The 14,711-nt window shown below is 41.3% G+C and overlaps 1 protein-coding gene across 13 annotated transcripts in view; it reads right to left on the bottom strand.

Annotated features, from left to right (window-relative positions):
• Positions 1-14,711, bottom strand: part of PPP2R2B (protein phosphatase 2 regulatory subunit Bbeta) — a 507,195-nt gene that overhangs the window by 206,884 nt on the left and 285,600 nt on the right. The gene's annotated exons all lie outside the window — the stretch shown is intronic.

Consider the following 14,711-nt stretch of genomic DNA (forward strand, 5'->3'; position numbering starts at 1 on the left):
CCCAGATCTCACACCAGAGTGTGCATGTATAACCACCATGGGACACACCCTCCCCAGCTGCTCAGTTAAAATTCCCAAGGCACCTTCTCCTAGGTATTCCCATTTAACTGCTGTGTTTTGCACACCTTCGTGCTTGTTACTCTTCCTCCAATCCCACGGTATTTTAGAGATGAGCTATCTAATGTGGAAACCAAGAGCCACATATGGCTATTCAAATGTAAACTAAAAATTCAGTTTTTCATTGCACTAGCAATATTTTAAGCACTTAGTAGTCCCATGTGGTTAGTGGCTACCATGTTGGATAACCGAGATATGGAATATTTCAATCATCATAGCCAGTTTTATTGGACAGCGTAGTTTTAGAAAATCAAATGGCTGAAAATTATTACCCCATCATTGGCCTTGTCCCTTATTTTACTACTTCTCAGTGCTGAACACTCTCAAATGCATATTCTGAAAAGTCATCACAGTACCTCTCCACTAAGAAGTAAGAGGATCTCTGGGGAAGAAGTGAGAGATCTTGTATATCCAACAAGATGAGAGCCCTAAAACTTGACCCTGATTTCAAGTTCAAAGACCACGTTCACAGAGAAGAAGTGAGGCTTTGGTGTGCATTGCCAGCCTTGCAGCCTTGGCCTTTATGATTCATCGTGACAACTACTCATTTCTGTCAGGGGAAAAAAAGTCTAATCAGGCAGAGTTTTATTTCCTCCCTGAAATAAAATAGAACTGACTGGCCATGGTATCTCCAGGGACACCCACTATGGGGTCTTAAATTACCCAGGAACACTTCTAGTCAATCCCACTTCCATGTTGGAGCTTGCAATCAACATTTATCTCTATCGGACAGACCATCTGCAGGTTTCTAATACCACTTTTATTATTACCTTGTAAATGTAAAATCCTTGAGGCAGAAATGCCAGCTGCTAACACAAGAGTGTGTATGAGCACCCACTTCTCCGGTGATGAATGTCCCTCGGTCCCTGAGTCTCAGAGAAAAATATACCAAGGATTTTCCCAGAAACTGTGTCTTATATGGATTCAGTGTCAAGGGGTTTGGGGGTGAGTTCTCTCTGGTGATTCCACTGACACAGAATGACCTTCCCTCTCTCTGTTAACCTTCTAGAGGGCTATCACTCTTTTTATTGTGGCAATTGAGGCAAATGATGGGTGACAGAAACTCTTACCAAATGCTCATACCCAGACACACCATAACAGTTCCTCTGATAGGGATCAATTAGCTACTGAGCACCCTGCTTTCATTTCTCTACTAATTTAGCAAATGTTTACCATGTCCTATTTTGTGCCAGACATGGGTTTGATCCATCAGGGCCCCTAATAGAATAGTTCAGAGTCTTGCAGAACTCTCAACCTAGTGAGGGAGCTAGACAATTCATCTAGTAAGCACCCAAACAAATTTGTAATGATGAATTTTAATACTGGCTGGGAATGAAAGAAATAAAATGCTATAGTAGAAGTTAGCAAGGGAGACTTTATTTAGACATAGTGGTCAGAGAAGACCCTCTCTGAGAAGGTGGCCATCCAACTAAAACCTGAAAGATGATGCAGGTAGCCAATGTGGGCAGAGCTTGTGACCAAGGACAGGGAGATGAGGCCAGGAGGTGGCCAGGGCCAGCCTAATAAACAAGGAGTTTAGATTTTCTGCTAAGAACAAGGACAAGTGACTAGAAGGTTTCAAGCAGCAGGATGACGTGTCCTTTTGGTTTTTCAAAGATCATCCTAGCTGAAGTATGAAGAATGAATTGGGGGTCAGGGGTGGGACAGAAACAGGAAGGACAGAGACTGGTTAGGGGTTGTGTTCTAGTCCAGTAAGGAGAAGAAGGCGGTTTAGACTTAAACCATACTATAGTGTGGGGACAGAATAAATGGAGGAGTTTGCAACATACTTTGGGGGAGTACAGAAAGGACTTGCCAGTCAACCTGTTGTGTGGTGTGGGGTGAGGAGAAGCCTAGAATCAAAGATGACTCCCAAGTTTAGGTGGGAGCAGCTCGTGCAGAGTGGTGCCTTTTGCCAGCACTGGTTGAATGATTTGTATTTATTATTTGCAAGCCTGATGATTAACCTTGCCAAGGTTTGTGATAAATCTGCCTTCACAAATGCAGACACTCAAAAAAATCAAGGAACTTGCCCAAAGTCACACAGCCTATGAATGATGAAACCAGTATTTGAAGCTTTGGCTGGTCTGCAAACCTTGCATGTGCCCTTTCAACTTCACTGCCTCTCCTCACCATTTCTCAGTTGCTGGTCTCTGTGTTGCGTACCTCTTGTGTTGGTCCATATTAAGGGTTGTCCTTGGCTCATTTCTCTGCTCAGAACATTCCTTCTTTATGGAAAACTGTCTCCTACCTTCACCTCCACCTAGCTAACTCTTATTCTTCTGAAACTTAGACATAGCTTCCATTCTTCAGTGGAAGCCTTTGCTCCTTCAACGGACATGAACTCTATAGCAATCACTTGCCTAATTGTTTGCTTTCCCCACTAGTCTGTAAGCTCTATGAACGCAGGACACTACAAGTCCATCACAGCCCTGCTAAGGCCTGGCACAATTCCAGAAACTACTCAGTGATAATTTAGTAACATTTACTAAATGAACTCCTAGTCATTGGTGAATTTCAGAAGAGGATTCATCCAGTTTAACCCAAGGGATCAGGAACCTGGATGAGTATTCCCATCAGCATGCTGAGGGGAAGTGGGACTTAGGAGATCTGAGGTAAGTTTAGGCTTTGATGACTAGTTAGTTCTTTGATGTATGGAATGTCTCATTACCTCTCTGGACCTCAGTTTCCTTGTAGCTCAAAGCAAAGAAAATCAAAACCCGGCTCTCTGACCCGATGGGGTAAACATAGAATCCAAACACATGTGAAAGGGCATGAAAGGTATAAAAACTATATGCATATACAGATGGTGCCTCATTTGTTAGTGCATCAACATAACGTAATTCCCCTTTAGTATGTCCCAGAGGTCATGATTCTGGAGTCCAGCAGGCCTAAGGAGACTTGGTTCTAATCTTCAGCTATTTATGTTTGCATTAGTCATCACCTCTGAACTGAATAAGGCTAATAGCACTAATTTCATGGGACTCTTATGAGCAGTCAATAAACTCTAATATATGGCTGTGTGTATGGCTATATATGTGTGTATATGTGTATAAAAAACAGTATATAGATGAAGCAATGCCTGGTGTACAGGAAGACTTAATGAAATCTTAGCCTTTTTCTTTTTCCTTTGTTAAAAAACCCTCCCTTTAAACACACACCTATACAGATAGAGCCCACACACCAACTCAGATTCTACATCAAGAATTTGGGGGTTAAATTATTTATGAATTTTGGAAATGTCACTAAGGATGACTATTATGTCCTACTCAACCTCAGGAGTAGCTTCTTCAAGCCCAGTTCCCTCTAACTTTGTACCAAGCAGTATGTCATTCCAAAAATGAGATGCTTTTTGAGAGACGGCAAGTGGCAGCCATGCTAAGAAGCTCCATCAGCGTACAGCTCTGTTCAGGGGGGACAAGTCCAAATGAGTGTTAGCTGCCCAGATCCTTAGTGAATTGAAACAAATCATATGGGAAGACAATTTTTTTTTTAAACTTCTTAGCATCAGCAAAGTACTTCCTGTTAAAACTCCACCTCCTAATTCAAAATCAAAACCTCCCATTCTCCATGCTCTGCTCTGCTGCCACCCGGTTATGAGAAAATCTATGGCCTAAATGTATTTGGCTTCCCAAAAGTGACTAATCAAAAGGCAAGGGTACTTGTTTCAGGAGCAGGAAGGGCAAATGGTGGGACAAAGGGCACCGTGACAGATGGCAAGAAGAACAGAATCCAGGCGTAAGCGAGGAGAGAAATGGAGAGAATATTAGGGAAGAGTCCCAACAAGACTAGAGAGTTTAGATGGCCTAGGAGTGGACACATCATCACAATCAGAAGGCAGCAGATTGTGGTGGGTAAAGCCCTGGCTCCAGCACTTACTAAGCATGGACTTTCTGAACCTCAGTCTCTTCATCTCCAAAATGGAGAGTATTAGGAGGATGAATGAACAAAAAGCACTTAGCACAGTGTCTAGTATTAACTATGCACTCAAGAGATGCTTTAACATAGATTATGGGCAACAGAATGGAGGTAAAACACCCTGCTCCTGAAATCAATACCGAAGCAAAGGGAGACAGCTAAAAAGAACCTGACATTCTTCTGGCCCTTTCCCCCCTTTTTGGATGATGTCAGCTTTCTAATTTACCAACTTTTTCAAATGTCGCTTGCTTCCTTTGTAATTTCTTCTCTACATGGAATCCAAGGATGATCCATTTATACTACTTCTCCTGCAGAGCCAGAATCTCCTCCAGAGTACCCCCAACAGACATGCCAACTGGCTCTGCCTGCACTAGTCTGCTCGGGGTACAGGGGGAAGGGCAGTGCCTCCAGGAAGGTCCCTTTCCCTTGACAACTTGGTTATGAAAGCTTTTCTTAGCAAGTCAAAGCATATCTCACTATAAGTAGCAATCACTAGTCCTAAGTGGACCTTCTGGAGTTGAGACCCTGTATTCATCTTCTAATCCAGTCATCCAACACCTCCCCGCTCCTGCACGCTCTCACTGCAGGCTTCTTGGTGGGCAGAGATGCTGTCAGGCTCACTGTGGTCTCTAGCATCTCTCACAACACTGAACACACAAAGGCGCTCGATAAACATCTGAATGAAAGACAGGTCTTCACACCGTCAAAAGGTTTTAAAGATCAACTGCTAGGGGTGATAAACTCCAGTGCCTTCAGGAGCCCAGGCTGGTAAAATAAATGTGGAGGGGTGTGGATTGTGGCTAACTGAGGAGTGAATATGTTACCTAAAGGTATTTGAATTCAAATTGTTTTCACAAGAGTCTATTAGCAGAACAACCTCCTTTACAGTTGGTTGTTGCTTGGGCCACTGGAGTTTGTGACTCACTCCATTTTACATCCCCCCCACTCCATCACAGTGATTAGAAACGTGAATGTGGTCAATTACTTCCTTTACAAATGCTAACTTCCAGCATCCCCAAGGATGGGCAGGAAAGACCTTCAAAACTTAATTATTTGAAAATTCATTACCTTCCCCTGAAAGCTACTTCCTTGTATATTTTACCCAATTGTCTCTTTGAGGCTGGCAACACAAACTGAATTCCTTTTCTGTTTGATTTTTCTGCAAATATTTGAAGATATTTACCACCCCCTCCAAGCCCACTAAATCTTCTCCAGATTAAAGTTCTTTCAGCTGCTCCTTCTGTCAAAATTACATAACTCCCACCATTCTGGCCATTGCACTGTCTGTATTCCTCTTCCACACAAGTATGTGCATGTGATTAACAACTGTGGGAAATTTTGGTAAAGATCCAAATATACACCAATAGGAAATTGGTAATTTTTGAAATATTTCTTAACATGGATGGTTTATGCACCTATTAAAAATCATGCTGAAGAGCATAGAACTATGTCCCTATTAGAACAAGTCATATTACAAAACGTTGCATGCATCATGATCCTATTTTTATTTAAACTATTTTAATTAAAACCAATCTGTGTAAATGGCAAATTGGAAAGAAAGCTAATATTGTACAAAAATTACTTCCATAATCAGGAATAAAAACACAAGTTATTTTTTTAAATGTGGTTTTCAGAAATTAAAAACTTCAGATTGCAGATAATTTAACACTGAAGAGTCCGAGACAGTGCCTCCCTTTTTATTTTTTTTTTAATTTTAGGGAGAGCATGTGCATGCAAGAGTGGGGGAGAGGGACAGACGAAGAGAGAGAGAATTTTAAGCAGATGCTCAGCGTGAAGCCCAAGGTGGGGGCTCAATCTCATGAACCAATCAGATACTGACCTCACGGTCAAAATCAAGCGAAAATCAAGAGCTGGATTAACTGATTGAGCTATTCAGGCCCTCTGAGAGGGCCCCTCCCTTGATCTAGGTCAAGTTTTAAAAACCAGAGGCCTCAGTGGGGCCAGAGTTTCTAAAATCGGTGTGTTTAGTCCTTACCCCACCTCCTCCAGTTCGGAATATAGTCAGATGGGGGATAGGGGTGGTAGTGGGGGAGTGGTGAGCACATTCGGAAAAAAAGATTCTCAGGTGATTTTGAGGCATACCACTGGTTAAAAATCAAACCAGACACTAGATTTCTGTTCATGCAGCCAAACATTATTTCCCTTTTCTTGGCAGCCACATCATTCTTTTGACTCACTCTTAATGTTAACTAAGACCCTGGGGGCTTGTTTTGATGAGCTGCTCTTAAGGGCTACTCCCCTCCCTGTGTGTGTGCAGGTGGCTCTGTGAGACTTCAGGGAAGATATTGGCATTGATCCCCATACAATTCATGTTATTATTAGGTTTGGCCCATCAATCTAAACTGTCAAGATCTTTCTGTTCTGGCTCCTCCTCCCAGCTGTGAGTAATCCTAAAACTCAATCAGAATGACATTTAAGGTAGTTACTGTACAAATGTCCTTTTTCTCAAGGTAAACATTCCCAATGTCATCAACCAGACAGCCAAAGACATTTTTTTTATTTCACCATCTGACCTGGACATCTTCTTGACACAGGTGCTCTCAGGGTAGCCTTGTCAATGACAAGGACAGAGGGCTATCTTTCCCCTTTTATTTTTATTTTGTTTATTTATTTTTAATTTTTTTAATGTTTATTTATTTTTGAGAGAGACAGAGACAGAGAGAGACAGAGCATGAGCAGGGGAGGGGCAGAGAGAAAGGGAGACATGGAATCCGAAGCAGGCTCCAGGCTCTGAGCGGTCAGCACAGAGCTGGACTTGGGGCTCAAACTCACAAACCGTGAGATCATGACCTGAGCCGAAGTTGGACACTTAACCGACTGAGCCACCCAGGCGCCCCTATCTTTCCCCTTTTAAACTGGGCAAAAAAATAGAATTTGGAAAGGTCATTTGTTGCTGCTTAAAAGTCTCTAACTAGGGTTAAAAACTAGGGTTTTTAAGCACTAAACATGTAAAGCATGTTTTAAATAGATTAAAAGACATAAAATAAAAACCTGCCCTCCTCCCCAAACTTGCTTCCCTGAGGTGCTCATTGTCAACAACCTGGCATATACAGAAGGCTCTTTGTGCAATGCTCTGCTAACCTTGGTTTTCTCTCTTCCACCAATAGATGTTTCTGCCTGGCACTTTATAATAATAATTGTATTTGGTTATCAGCTGTAAAAGCATCAATTCATCATTTCTACTTCCTAAAACACCATCTATCTAAACTGGCCCTGTTCGTACCCATGAAAGGAAGAGCAAGTTACAATTTTGCTGGTTCTTCAGCAACTTGATTGGACCAGATGGTTCCTGCGAGGCCTGCATGATGAACGGAAGGGAAGAGTCATTCCCAAATGCTAGGCTTCGTGAAGATCAGCTAGCAGGCTTTAACCAAATAACAGCTGCCCAAGACATGTTCCCCAGTGATTCTCACACAGGACGGCTGGAGCGGGCCTCAGGACTCCATGAATACTCTAGGCTGTACAAATGGCCAGCAAGCTCTGGGCCCCAGTGCATTCTGACAAAAGGCCAATGTGCCCAAGGCCTTGAGCTTGGTGCTCTGGTGCCCCCTGTCCTGCCTCCTCTCTACTGCTTGGCCAATTCTTCAGCTGTCAGTCACATTACTTCCTAGCTGAAAAACTCCCAGATGAAATCTAGCAGTGCTCAGTAGGAGGCTCTGTTGTTTTTCATACCTGACCCTCATAAATATGCTAAGAACCTCCCTTCACACGGGTTAAAATTCAACCAGAGTTTTTTATTCCATTCATCCTATACTTTCTCTGTGCCTATACTCCTATTGTTCTCTTTCCCTGCAGATGCCTCCTTTCTTACCTGTACTCCTTATATCTGCCTATTTATCCCTGCATCCTCTGAGGTTCACATCAAAAGCCGCCTTGTCCACAAAACCCTTAGTGATCACTGCCCACTTCTTGCCTCCTCTTAAGAAAATGGAAGTGATCCTCTAGTCACCCATAACCTTTACTTCATTTCTTATATTTATGGCACTCATTTATTTCAATCTTGAATTGTGATTTATTGAATATATCTTACATCTCCTACTAGATTATACATCAGTTGATGAATATATTTGAACGAATGACTACATGAATCCACAAATAAACATATAAAAGCAAAGAGGGGGAAAGAATGTGGAATAAAAATCATTAGGATGCCACTTGTACCCTCTTCCTCCAAGAAAATATTAAAAACATATAATCCACCAGCAGGTGTAGGCACAGGCACAGCTTGGTTGGTGGATTCCTGTCAGCATATTTGACTATGAAGGAACTTAGTTTATCTCCTTTGCTAGTAACTCAGACTTATTACTACTTAAAAACTTTCCCCATGGCCCCAGAGCCAGCAGACTACTACCTGGAGGAAAGGTGAGATGCTGCAAGACCATGGGGCTCCTGGAGTAAGAGACAGACATTTTGTACATGACCCTTTGGGTGGCTCTGCTATTATCCAATCTGACCAGTGTATACACTGCTGAACACCACACAGAAGCTATTCCTTAGTCTTGGGTAGGTCCTGCCTGACCGGCCCCCCACTTCTTTCATGGTCTCATGGGATGCCATCCTCTCACCTATTCATGCTCCTCAGACCCACAAACTTTTCTCCCAACTCATGAGTGTTTTTCCACCTCATGGCCTTACTTTATGCTACTCCCTCTACCTAGCATGACTGTTCCACTCGCAAGCCTTAGCCTAAAGGTTGCTTCCTCAGGAAAGTTTTCCCAGATCTCACAAAACTAAGTCAGATTATCCCAGCACAGTTTGTAATGACTCTGTTAGAAAGGAGCCTTCAGACTTGGAGTAGATATTCCTTCTATGACTACTTGATCAAGAGTTTTCTTTCTCACTAGATTTCAAACTCCATGAGGGCAGGAAAAGAAGCTTTCTTATTTAGCTACTATATATTCCTAGCACCTGGCAAGGTCATGTAATGGCACATGTATGTCTAAATAATATATAGTGAATAAATGAGCTGAAATCCAAGGCCATCCAACTGTGCTAAAAAAAATAGGTATAGAAAAATCTTGTGGAGACTTTTACAAAGCCTCCAACTCAGTCTCGGCTCCCTTTACTTGGTTGATGGATATTTTCTACTAATCCTCAGTTCACAGATTTATAAACCACCATGCTTTTACTGAAAATATGTTACAGAATAATCACCAGTATCAGCCTCATTGTTTCAAAGGAACACACGTATTTTGAGTGCCTACTATGTGCAGGTACTATCCCCCATGCATCTTGGGGTAATGTGATTTTTTCAGTAACCCAATCAAGTTTTTTCATTATTTTTACTTTACAGATGAGAAATCTGAGAGCCAGATAAACTAATTTACTTGGCCAAGATCATAGAACAAGTAGGGGCAGGAATCTAACAATGTTCAACAGGTAGTCAATGGAAAGGATGCTGACTTGGAAATCATGAGATGGGAATTTTACTCCATCTTCTGCCACTAATTCCTTGGGTGACCTTGAGCCAAGCATGTTATCTCTGAGTTTTGACTTTGCTGTATATAGGAACAATATCTGAAGATGAAGTGAGACCAGGCCTCACAAGTTTCTGAATAGGAAGCAAGTACAGCATGCTATAAAGAGCAATTATCCCACCGCATTCCCCCTACCCTCAAGAACCAACAGATGGCCTTCTCCTCATTGGAAAAGCAAACACTCCTACCAAGGTCAGTTGTGCCTACAAATCATTGTAGGCTTTCTTTTCCTGCACAAAATCTCCAGCTGGAAATCAGCTCTAATTCTTCCTCTTGCTCAGTCCTTGCTCTGAATAACATATTTCAAAAATGAACTATTTTGGGCCAAGAAATCTGTAAGTTGGAGCTGATTCATCACTTTCACCATCAGGCTCTTGCTCTCTTGCTTCTTCTGTTTCATCAGATGAAGGCATTTTATCTTCACAAACAATTTCTCAGTGGGCTACATGGAGAGGTCTCTTCTTGTCATGATATAATTCTTTGCAAAAGATTAAAAACATGAGGACAGACAGAGTTTAAAGAAAGAAATCTGAAGTAAATAAAATATTGGGGTGGGATGGGGGTAGGTGGATAGAAACATAATCATAGCAGAACCAGAATGGATCACACCATGGCACTTGCCCCTGAATGTGCTGGTTCCAAGTGTCAATTCATGATTGTCTCAATTAACACAAGAATAAGGAGATAAAGAATATTCCAGAAAATGCACTATTTAAAAACCAGCTCTAACTGGCATCTAACTCTTCCCTATAAGTTTACCTTTCTCACTATGCTTTTCTTGGATAAATATGTACTAAAATGAATTTGCTTTGAGGGAATATGGAAATGTCCTTAAAATATGCTAAGTAGAATGGAACAGCCAGTTTAAGAATAAAAATGACTGCCATGGATGCTCATTTGTGGATAATTGAGAAGCAGCATGTTTTCTTTTCTTAGGGGCACATAATACTCCTGCAAAAAACCTCCTATGTTCACTTTTTTGGATACTGTGTAAGAGAGCATTGTGATCACAAAAAAATACCACTGCACTATCAGATGGGAAAGGCCATACTGTGTGGTAACCTTTCCTCCCCATTACTTTGCCTCTAGGTTCTACCTTCTCTGAGTTCTGGATCATTACATAGCCATCGCTAACGCTAGCATCTCCCTGTGGATGTCAGTCTGCTCAGACTCACTGAGTCCAAATTTACCTCCACCTCCACCATTCTCCAAATCCGCCTCTGCTCCCACTTTTCCTTTGTTTAAGTTCCTAGGACTCTGCACACCATTGCCGAGCTAGAGACACGGGATTCACTTTGCATACCTCTCCCAGCTGCACCTTGATGTAGATAGAAGTACTACTGATCCTATTTCTAAAATAACATTCCATAAGTCTCCTCTCACTCACTCCATACCCTCTATGCTTCCTTCATTCTGGCCACACACCATCTCTTACCTGGATTAGTGAACTAGCCCCTTACCAGGTCTCTGTTCTCTGTCATTCCAGCTACTAGACAGGGTCATATTCCCAGTCACATCCTGCCTTCTCACCATGTCACATACCACACAATCTCTCCACACACCATAAAAATCCAGAGACAAGAAAACATATACAAATACACACATACCCTCCCTCCCTCCCTCTCCCTTCCTCTCTCTCCCCCCTTCTCTCCAACACCCCTCCCCCAAATCCACAAACAATATCTATGTACACAGTAATAAAAGGGCACACATTCTCCCATCATACTAGGTTGCCTACCCCTCTCTTGCATTTCCAGATCTCTGCTTGGGATACTCTTTCCTCCTAAGATGTCCTTCCTTGACCATCACACCACCTATTAATGTCCCTTGAAACTCTTATCCTTCCAGATCAAATTCAGAGCACCCCTCCTCTATGAAACCAGCTAAACTTGTCCCCCCTGTCCCCCCAACTCCTTCTCCATGCTGTCATATCGCTCTGTACATACATATCCCAATGTACAAAGTTTGTTAGTCTGCCCTCCCTAGGGGGTCACTGAAATCCTAAAAGGCAGAAGAATATAACATTTCAGCATGAGCTTCAGAGGCAAACAGATCTGGGCTGAAATCCCAGCCATCTCTTACCAGCTTGGGAAAGTAAATTCTGAGCCCTCATCCTCTCATTTCAAAAATAGAAATAATCCATGACTATACTTATCATGAGCATTGAGTAGTGTGCAGAATTGTCAAATCACTGTATTGTTCACTGAAAACTAATAATAAAACATGGTATGCCAACTATGCTTCAATAACAAAATAAAAATAGAGATAATCCCAGCACTAATGTGAAGAGGTTGGAATCAGAAGTCAATGAAAAAGCGCACAGTATCCAGCACCTACTTAAAACTTAATAAAATGGCAACCATTATTATTAAAAGTTTTTAGATCTTTTCTGTCCTACACTCAACAAATTTTTAGGTGCATGAATAGATTTAGCTTTCGGCTCCTTCAACTTCATAAAAAGTATATTCAAGTGCACTGTCACACCAGAGCTTCCCAACATTTAGGCAAGGCAAACCAAAGAGGTATTAATATCCCTATTTCACTCATGGGTAAATACAGAATGAGAACATAAGTAACTTTGCCCAGGACACAGAGCAGGGCAGTGGCCCTGGTGAGACTAGAACTCTACCTTCCAATGTTATATTACAGGTATAACATCATCTCACATTTTAGACAGTGAGTTCATCTAAAAATGGCATGTCTATCCAGACATTTGCACTATGCTGGGTAATTTTTTTAATCCTTATTTTATAAGAAAATTAATTTCTAAAATAACAAATCTGTAAGATCCAGAACAAGAACTGCCTTCCCAAATTAGAGCAGAGCTTTGCAAATGAAAATGCAAATTTGAAAAATGGATCTTTTGGAAAGCATAAATCAAATTATGTCATTCCCTTGCTTCTAAGCCTCCAATAACTTCACACTGCCCTCAGAATAAAATCATTCTCCCTGTCATGGCCTCTAGGCATCTACATGGTCTGGATCGTGTCTACCTCTCCTGTTACTCTTTCTTTATTCATTATGTTCAGGTTGCATTGGCCTTCTGTTCCTCATATTCTCTAAGCTCATTACTGCCTCAGGAACTTTGTATTTGCTGTTTCCTTTCAGAGAGTCCTCATTCTCTAGATTTTTCCCATCTTGGTTCCATTTTGTTATTTAAGTCTTAGTGTCAAGACCTTCTTGGTCTACTTTATCTAATGTTGGCCTCCACTGTCCTCAGTCTCTAATACAATCATTAACTCACTCTAATCTCTTTCTACCATTTATCACCATATAAAATTCTTATTTACTTTTTGGATCCTACCTCCCTGAGAATACAATGCCCAATGGAACAGGAAGAGACCATATTTATCTTGCTCACTACTTTTATCTTTAACACCTAGAATAGTGCCTGGTACATAGTAGGTATTCAGTAAACATTTGCAAAATGGATAAATGGCTAAGCTTCTTTCATCACCAGTAAAATACCAGGAAAGATCTTTCTATGCATTTGCAATCTAGACTGATTAAAAATTCTTGAAACTAAAAGCAACACAGTCCCCAAAATGAGAACCATAGGAATATGTGAGCCAACACTAATCATCATCCTTACGTCTTTCAGAACAAAGGACTCTTGTTTTTATTTATGTCTAAGGAGAACTAAGTCTTTTGGCAAAGGAAACTGGGGACACTCCCTCCATTTGAACCAAGAGGTCACACATGCTTCTTCTTCAACTTGGAGCCCAATTCCCTGGTCTGGTTTCAATCTGGAGATTTTATCTGACAGCTAGCAGGTTACTGCTTATAGTGGACTTGCTCTGTTGTAAGAGAGTTAACTTATAGGACATGCCACATGAAGAGCAAAATGTGGATCAAGAGGGAAAGGAGGATCTTTCAAGTATTTTAATATCCAGGATTAAATTGAGAATGATGTGGAAACTTCATTTCTAATGTTATACCGCCTAATCCACTTGAAAGTTAAAAATCCTGAAAAGTGATTTAATTAGCCATGACAAATACGCATTCTTCTCAAGGAGAAGGATGAGATGATTCTTCTCCCTATTCTCCTGAATTTTCCTCCTAATAACACGAAAAAAAAAAAAACAACCAGTATCCTCAGCTCCCCTGTAACCTACACTGTGACCATAAAACCAGCAGAACAGAAGTCTCTATTGCCTCATTTCAGGTTAATTTTAGGAAGCAAAGTTGGAAAAGACTCAATCAAATTTATGCTGAAATGATCCTTGGTTACAAGTAGGCAAGGACTGTCAGAAAGGTTAGGGCTGGATCTCTGGCTATATTGGTGCACATGTGAAGTGAATCCAGGCACAAATTTCCAACAAATTCCATTTTCCTCTTCCTCATTTTTAAACAGCTGAGCCACATATTTTTCTTTATCAGATGCCACAGAATCTACAGAAAGCAATATTTGGATTGGATATTTTAATTATGTCAACCATAGTATGAGTATAATTTGCTATGAAGATCAAAAAGCTTATTGAACATGAGGTTATTTGTTACAAAAGCTTAGAACATAGTCTCATCCTCTCATCCCAGTTTTAAAAATCAAATAGAGTTTAATGACATAAAAAAAAACCATAAAAGGGAATGTGCCCAAATTTGTGCCCAGAAATCACAATGCCTCAGATTATGCTCCTCATGGATGTTCGTTAAGGCCAGTCAGGGCATATACTGCTTGTTTAGCACTGTGTTCTACTTTCTCTCATTTATGAATCAGCTCTTGGACTTCGTAGGTCCCTTCTTCAAAAACTATAGGACTATGGGGCGCCTGGGTGGCTCAGTCATTTGAGCGTCCGACTTCAGCTCAGGTCATGATCTCGCGGTTCGTGAGTTCGAGCCCCACGTCGGGCTCTGTGCTGACAGCTCAGAGCCTGAAGCCTGCTTTGGATTCTGTGTCTCCCTCTCTCTGCCCCTCCCCCGCTTGCAATCTGTGTCGCTCTCATTCTCTTTCTTGTAAATAAATATTAAAAATTTTTTTTAAAAAGCTACAGGATTAACATGTATGGGTTTCCATTTGGTCCCTATCATCACAGAGGGGAGTTAATCATACACTGAAGAAAAAGCACTGAGTAAAAGGGGAAAGGAAGAATGTACATTAAAAAAAAGAAGACTCATGAAACTCAACTGTGGTAATTATTGAAATGGGCTTTCACAGAGATGGCAGGGAAGCTGTATGAA

Source organism: Acinonyx jubatus, chromosome A1 (assembly GCF_027475565.1).
Source record: "Acinonyx jubatus isolate Ajub_Pintada_27869175 chromosome A1, VMU_Ajub_asm_v1.0, whole genome shotgun sequence".
NCBI classification, from domain to species: domain Eukaryota; kingdom Metazoa; phylum Chordata; class Mammalia; order Carnivora; family Felidae; genus Acinonyx; species Acinonyx jubatus.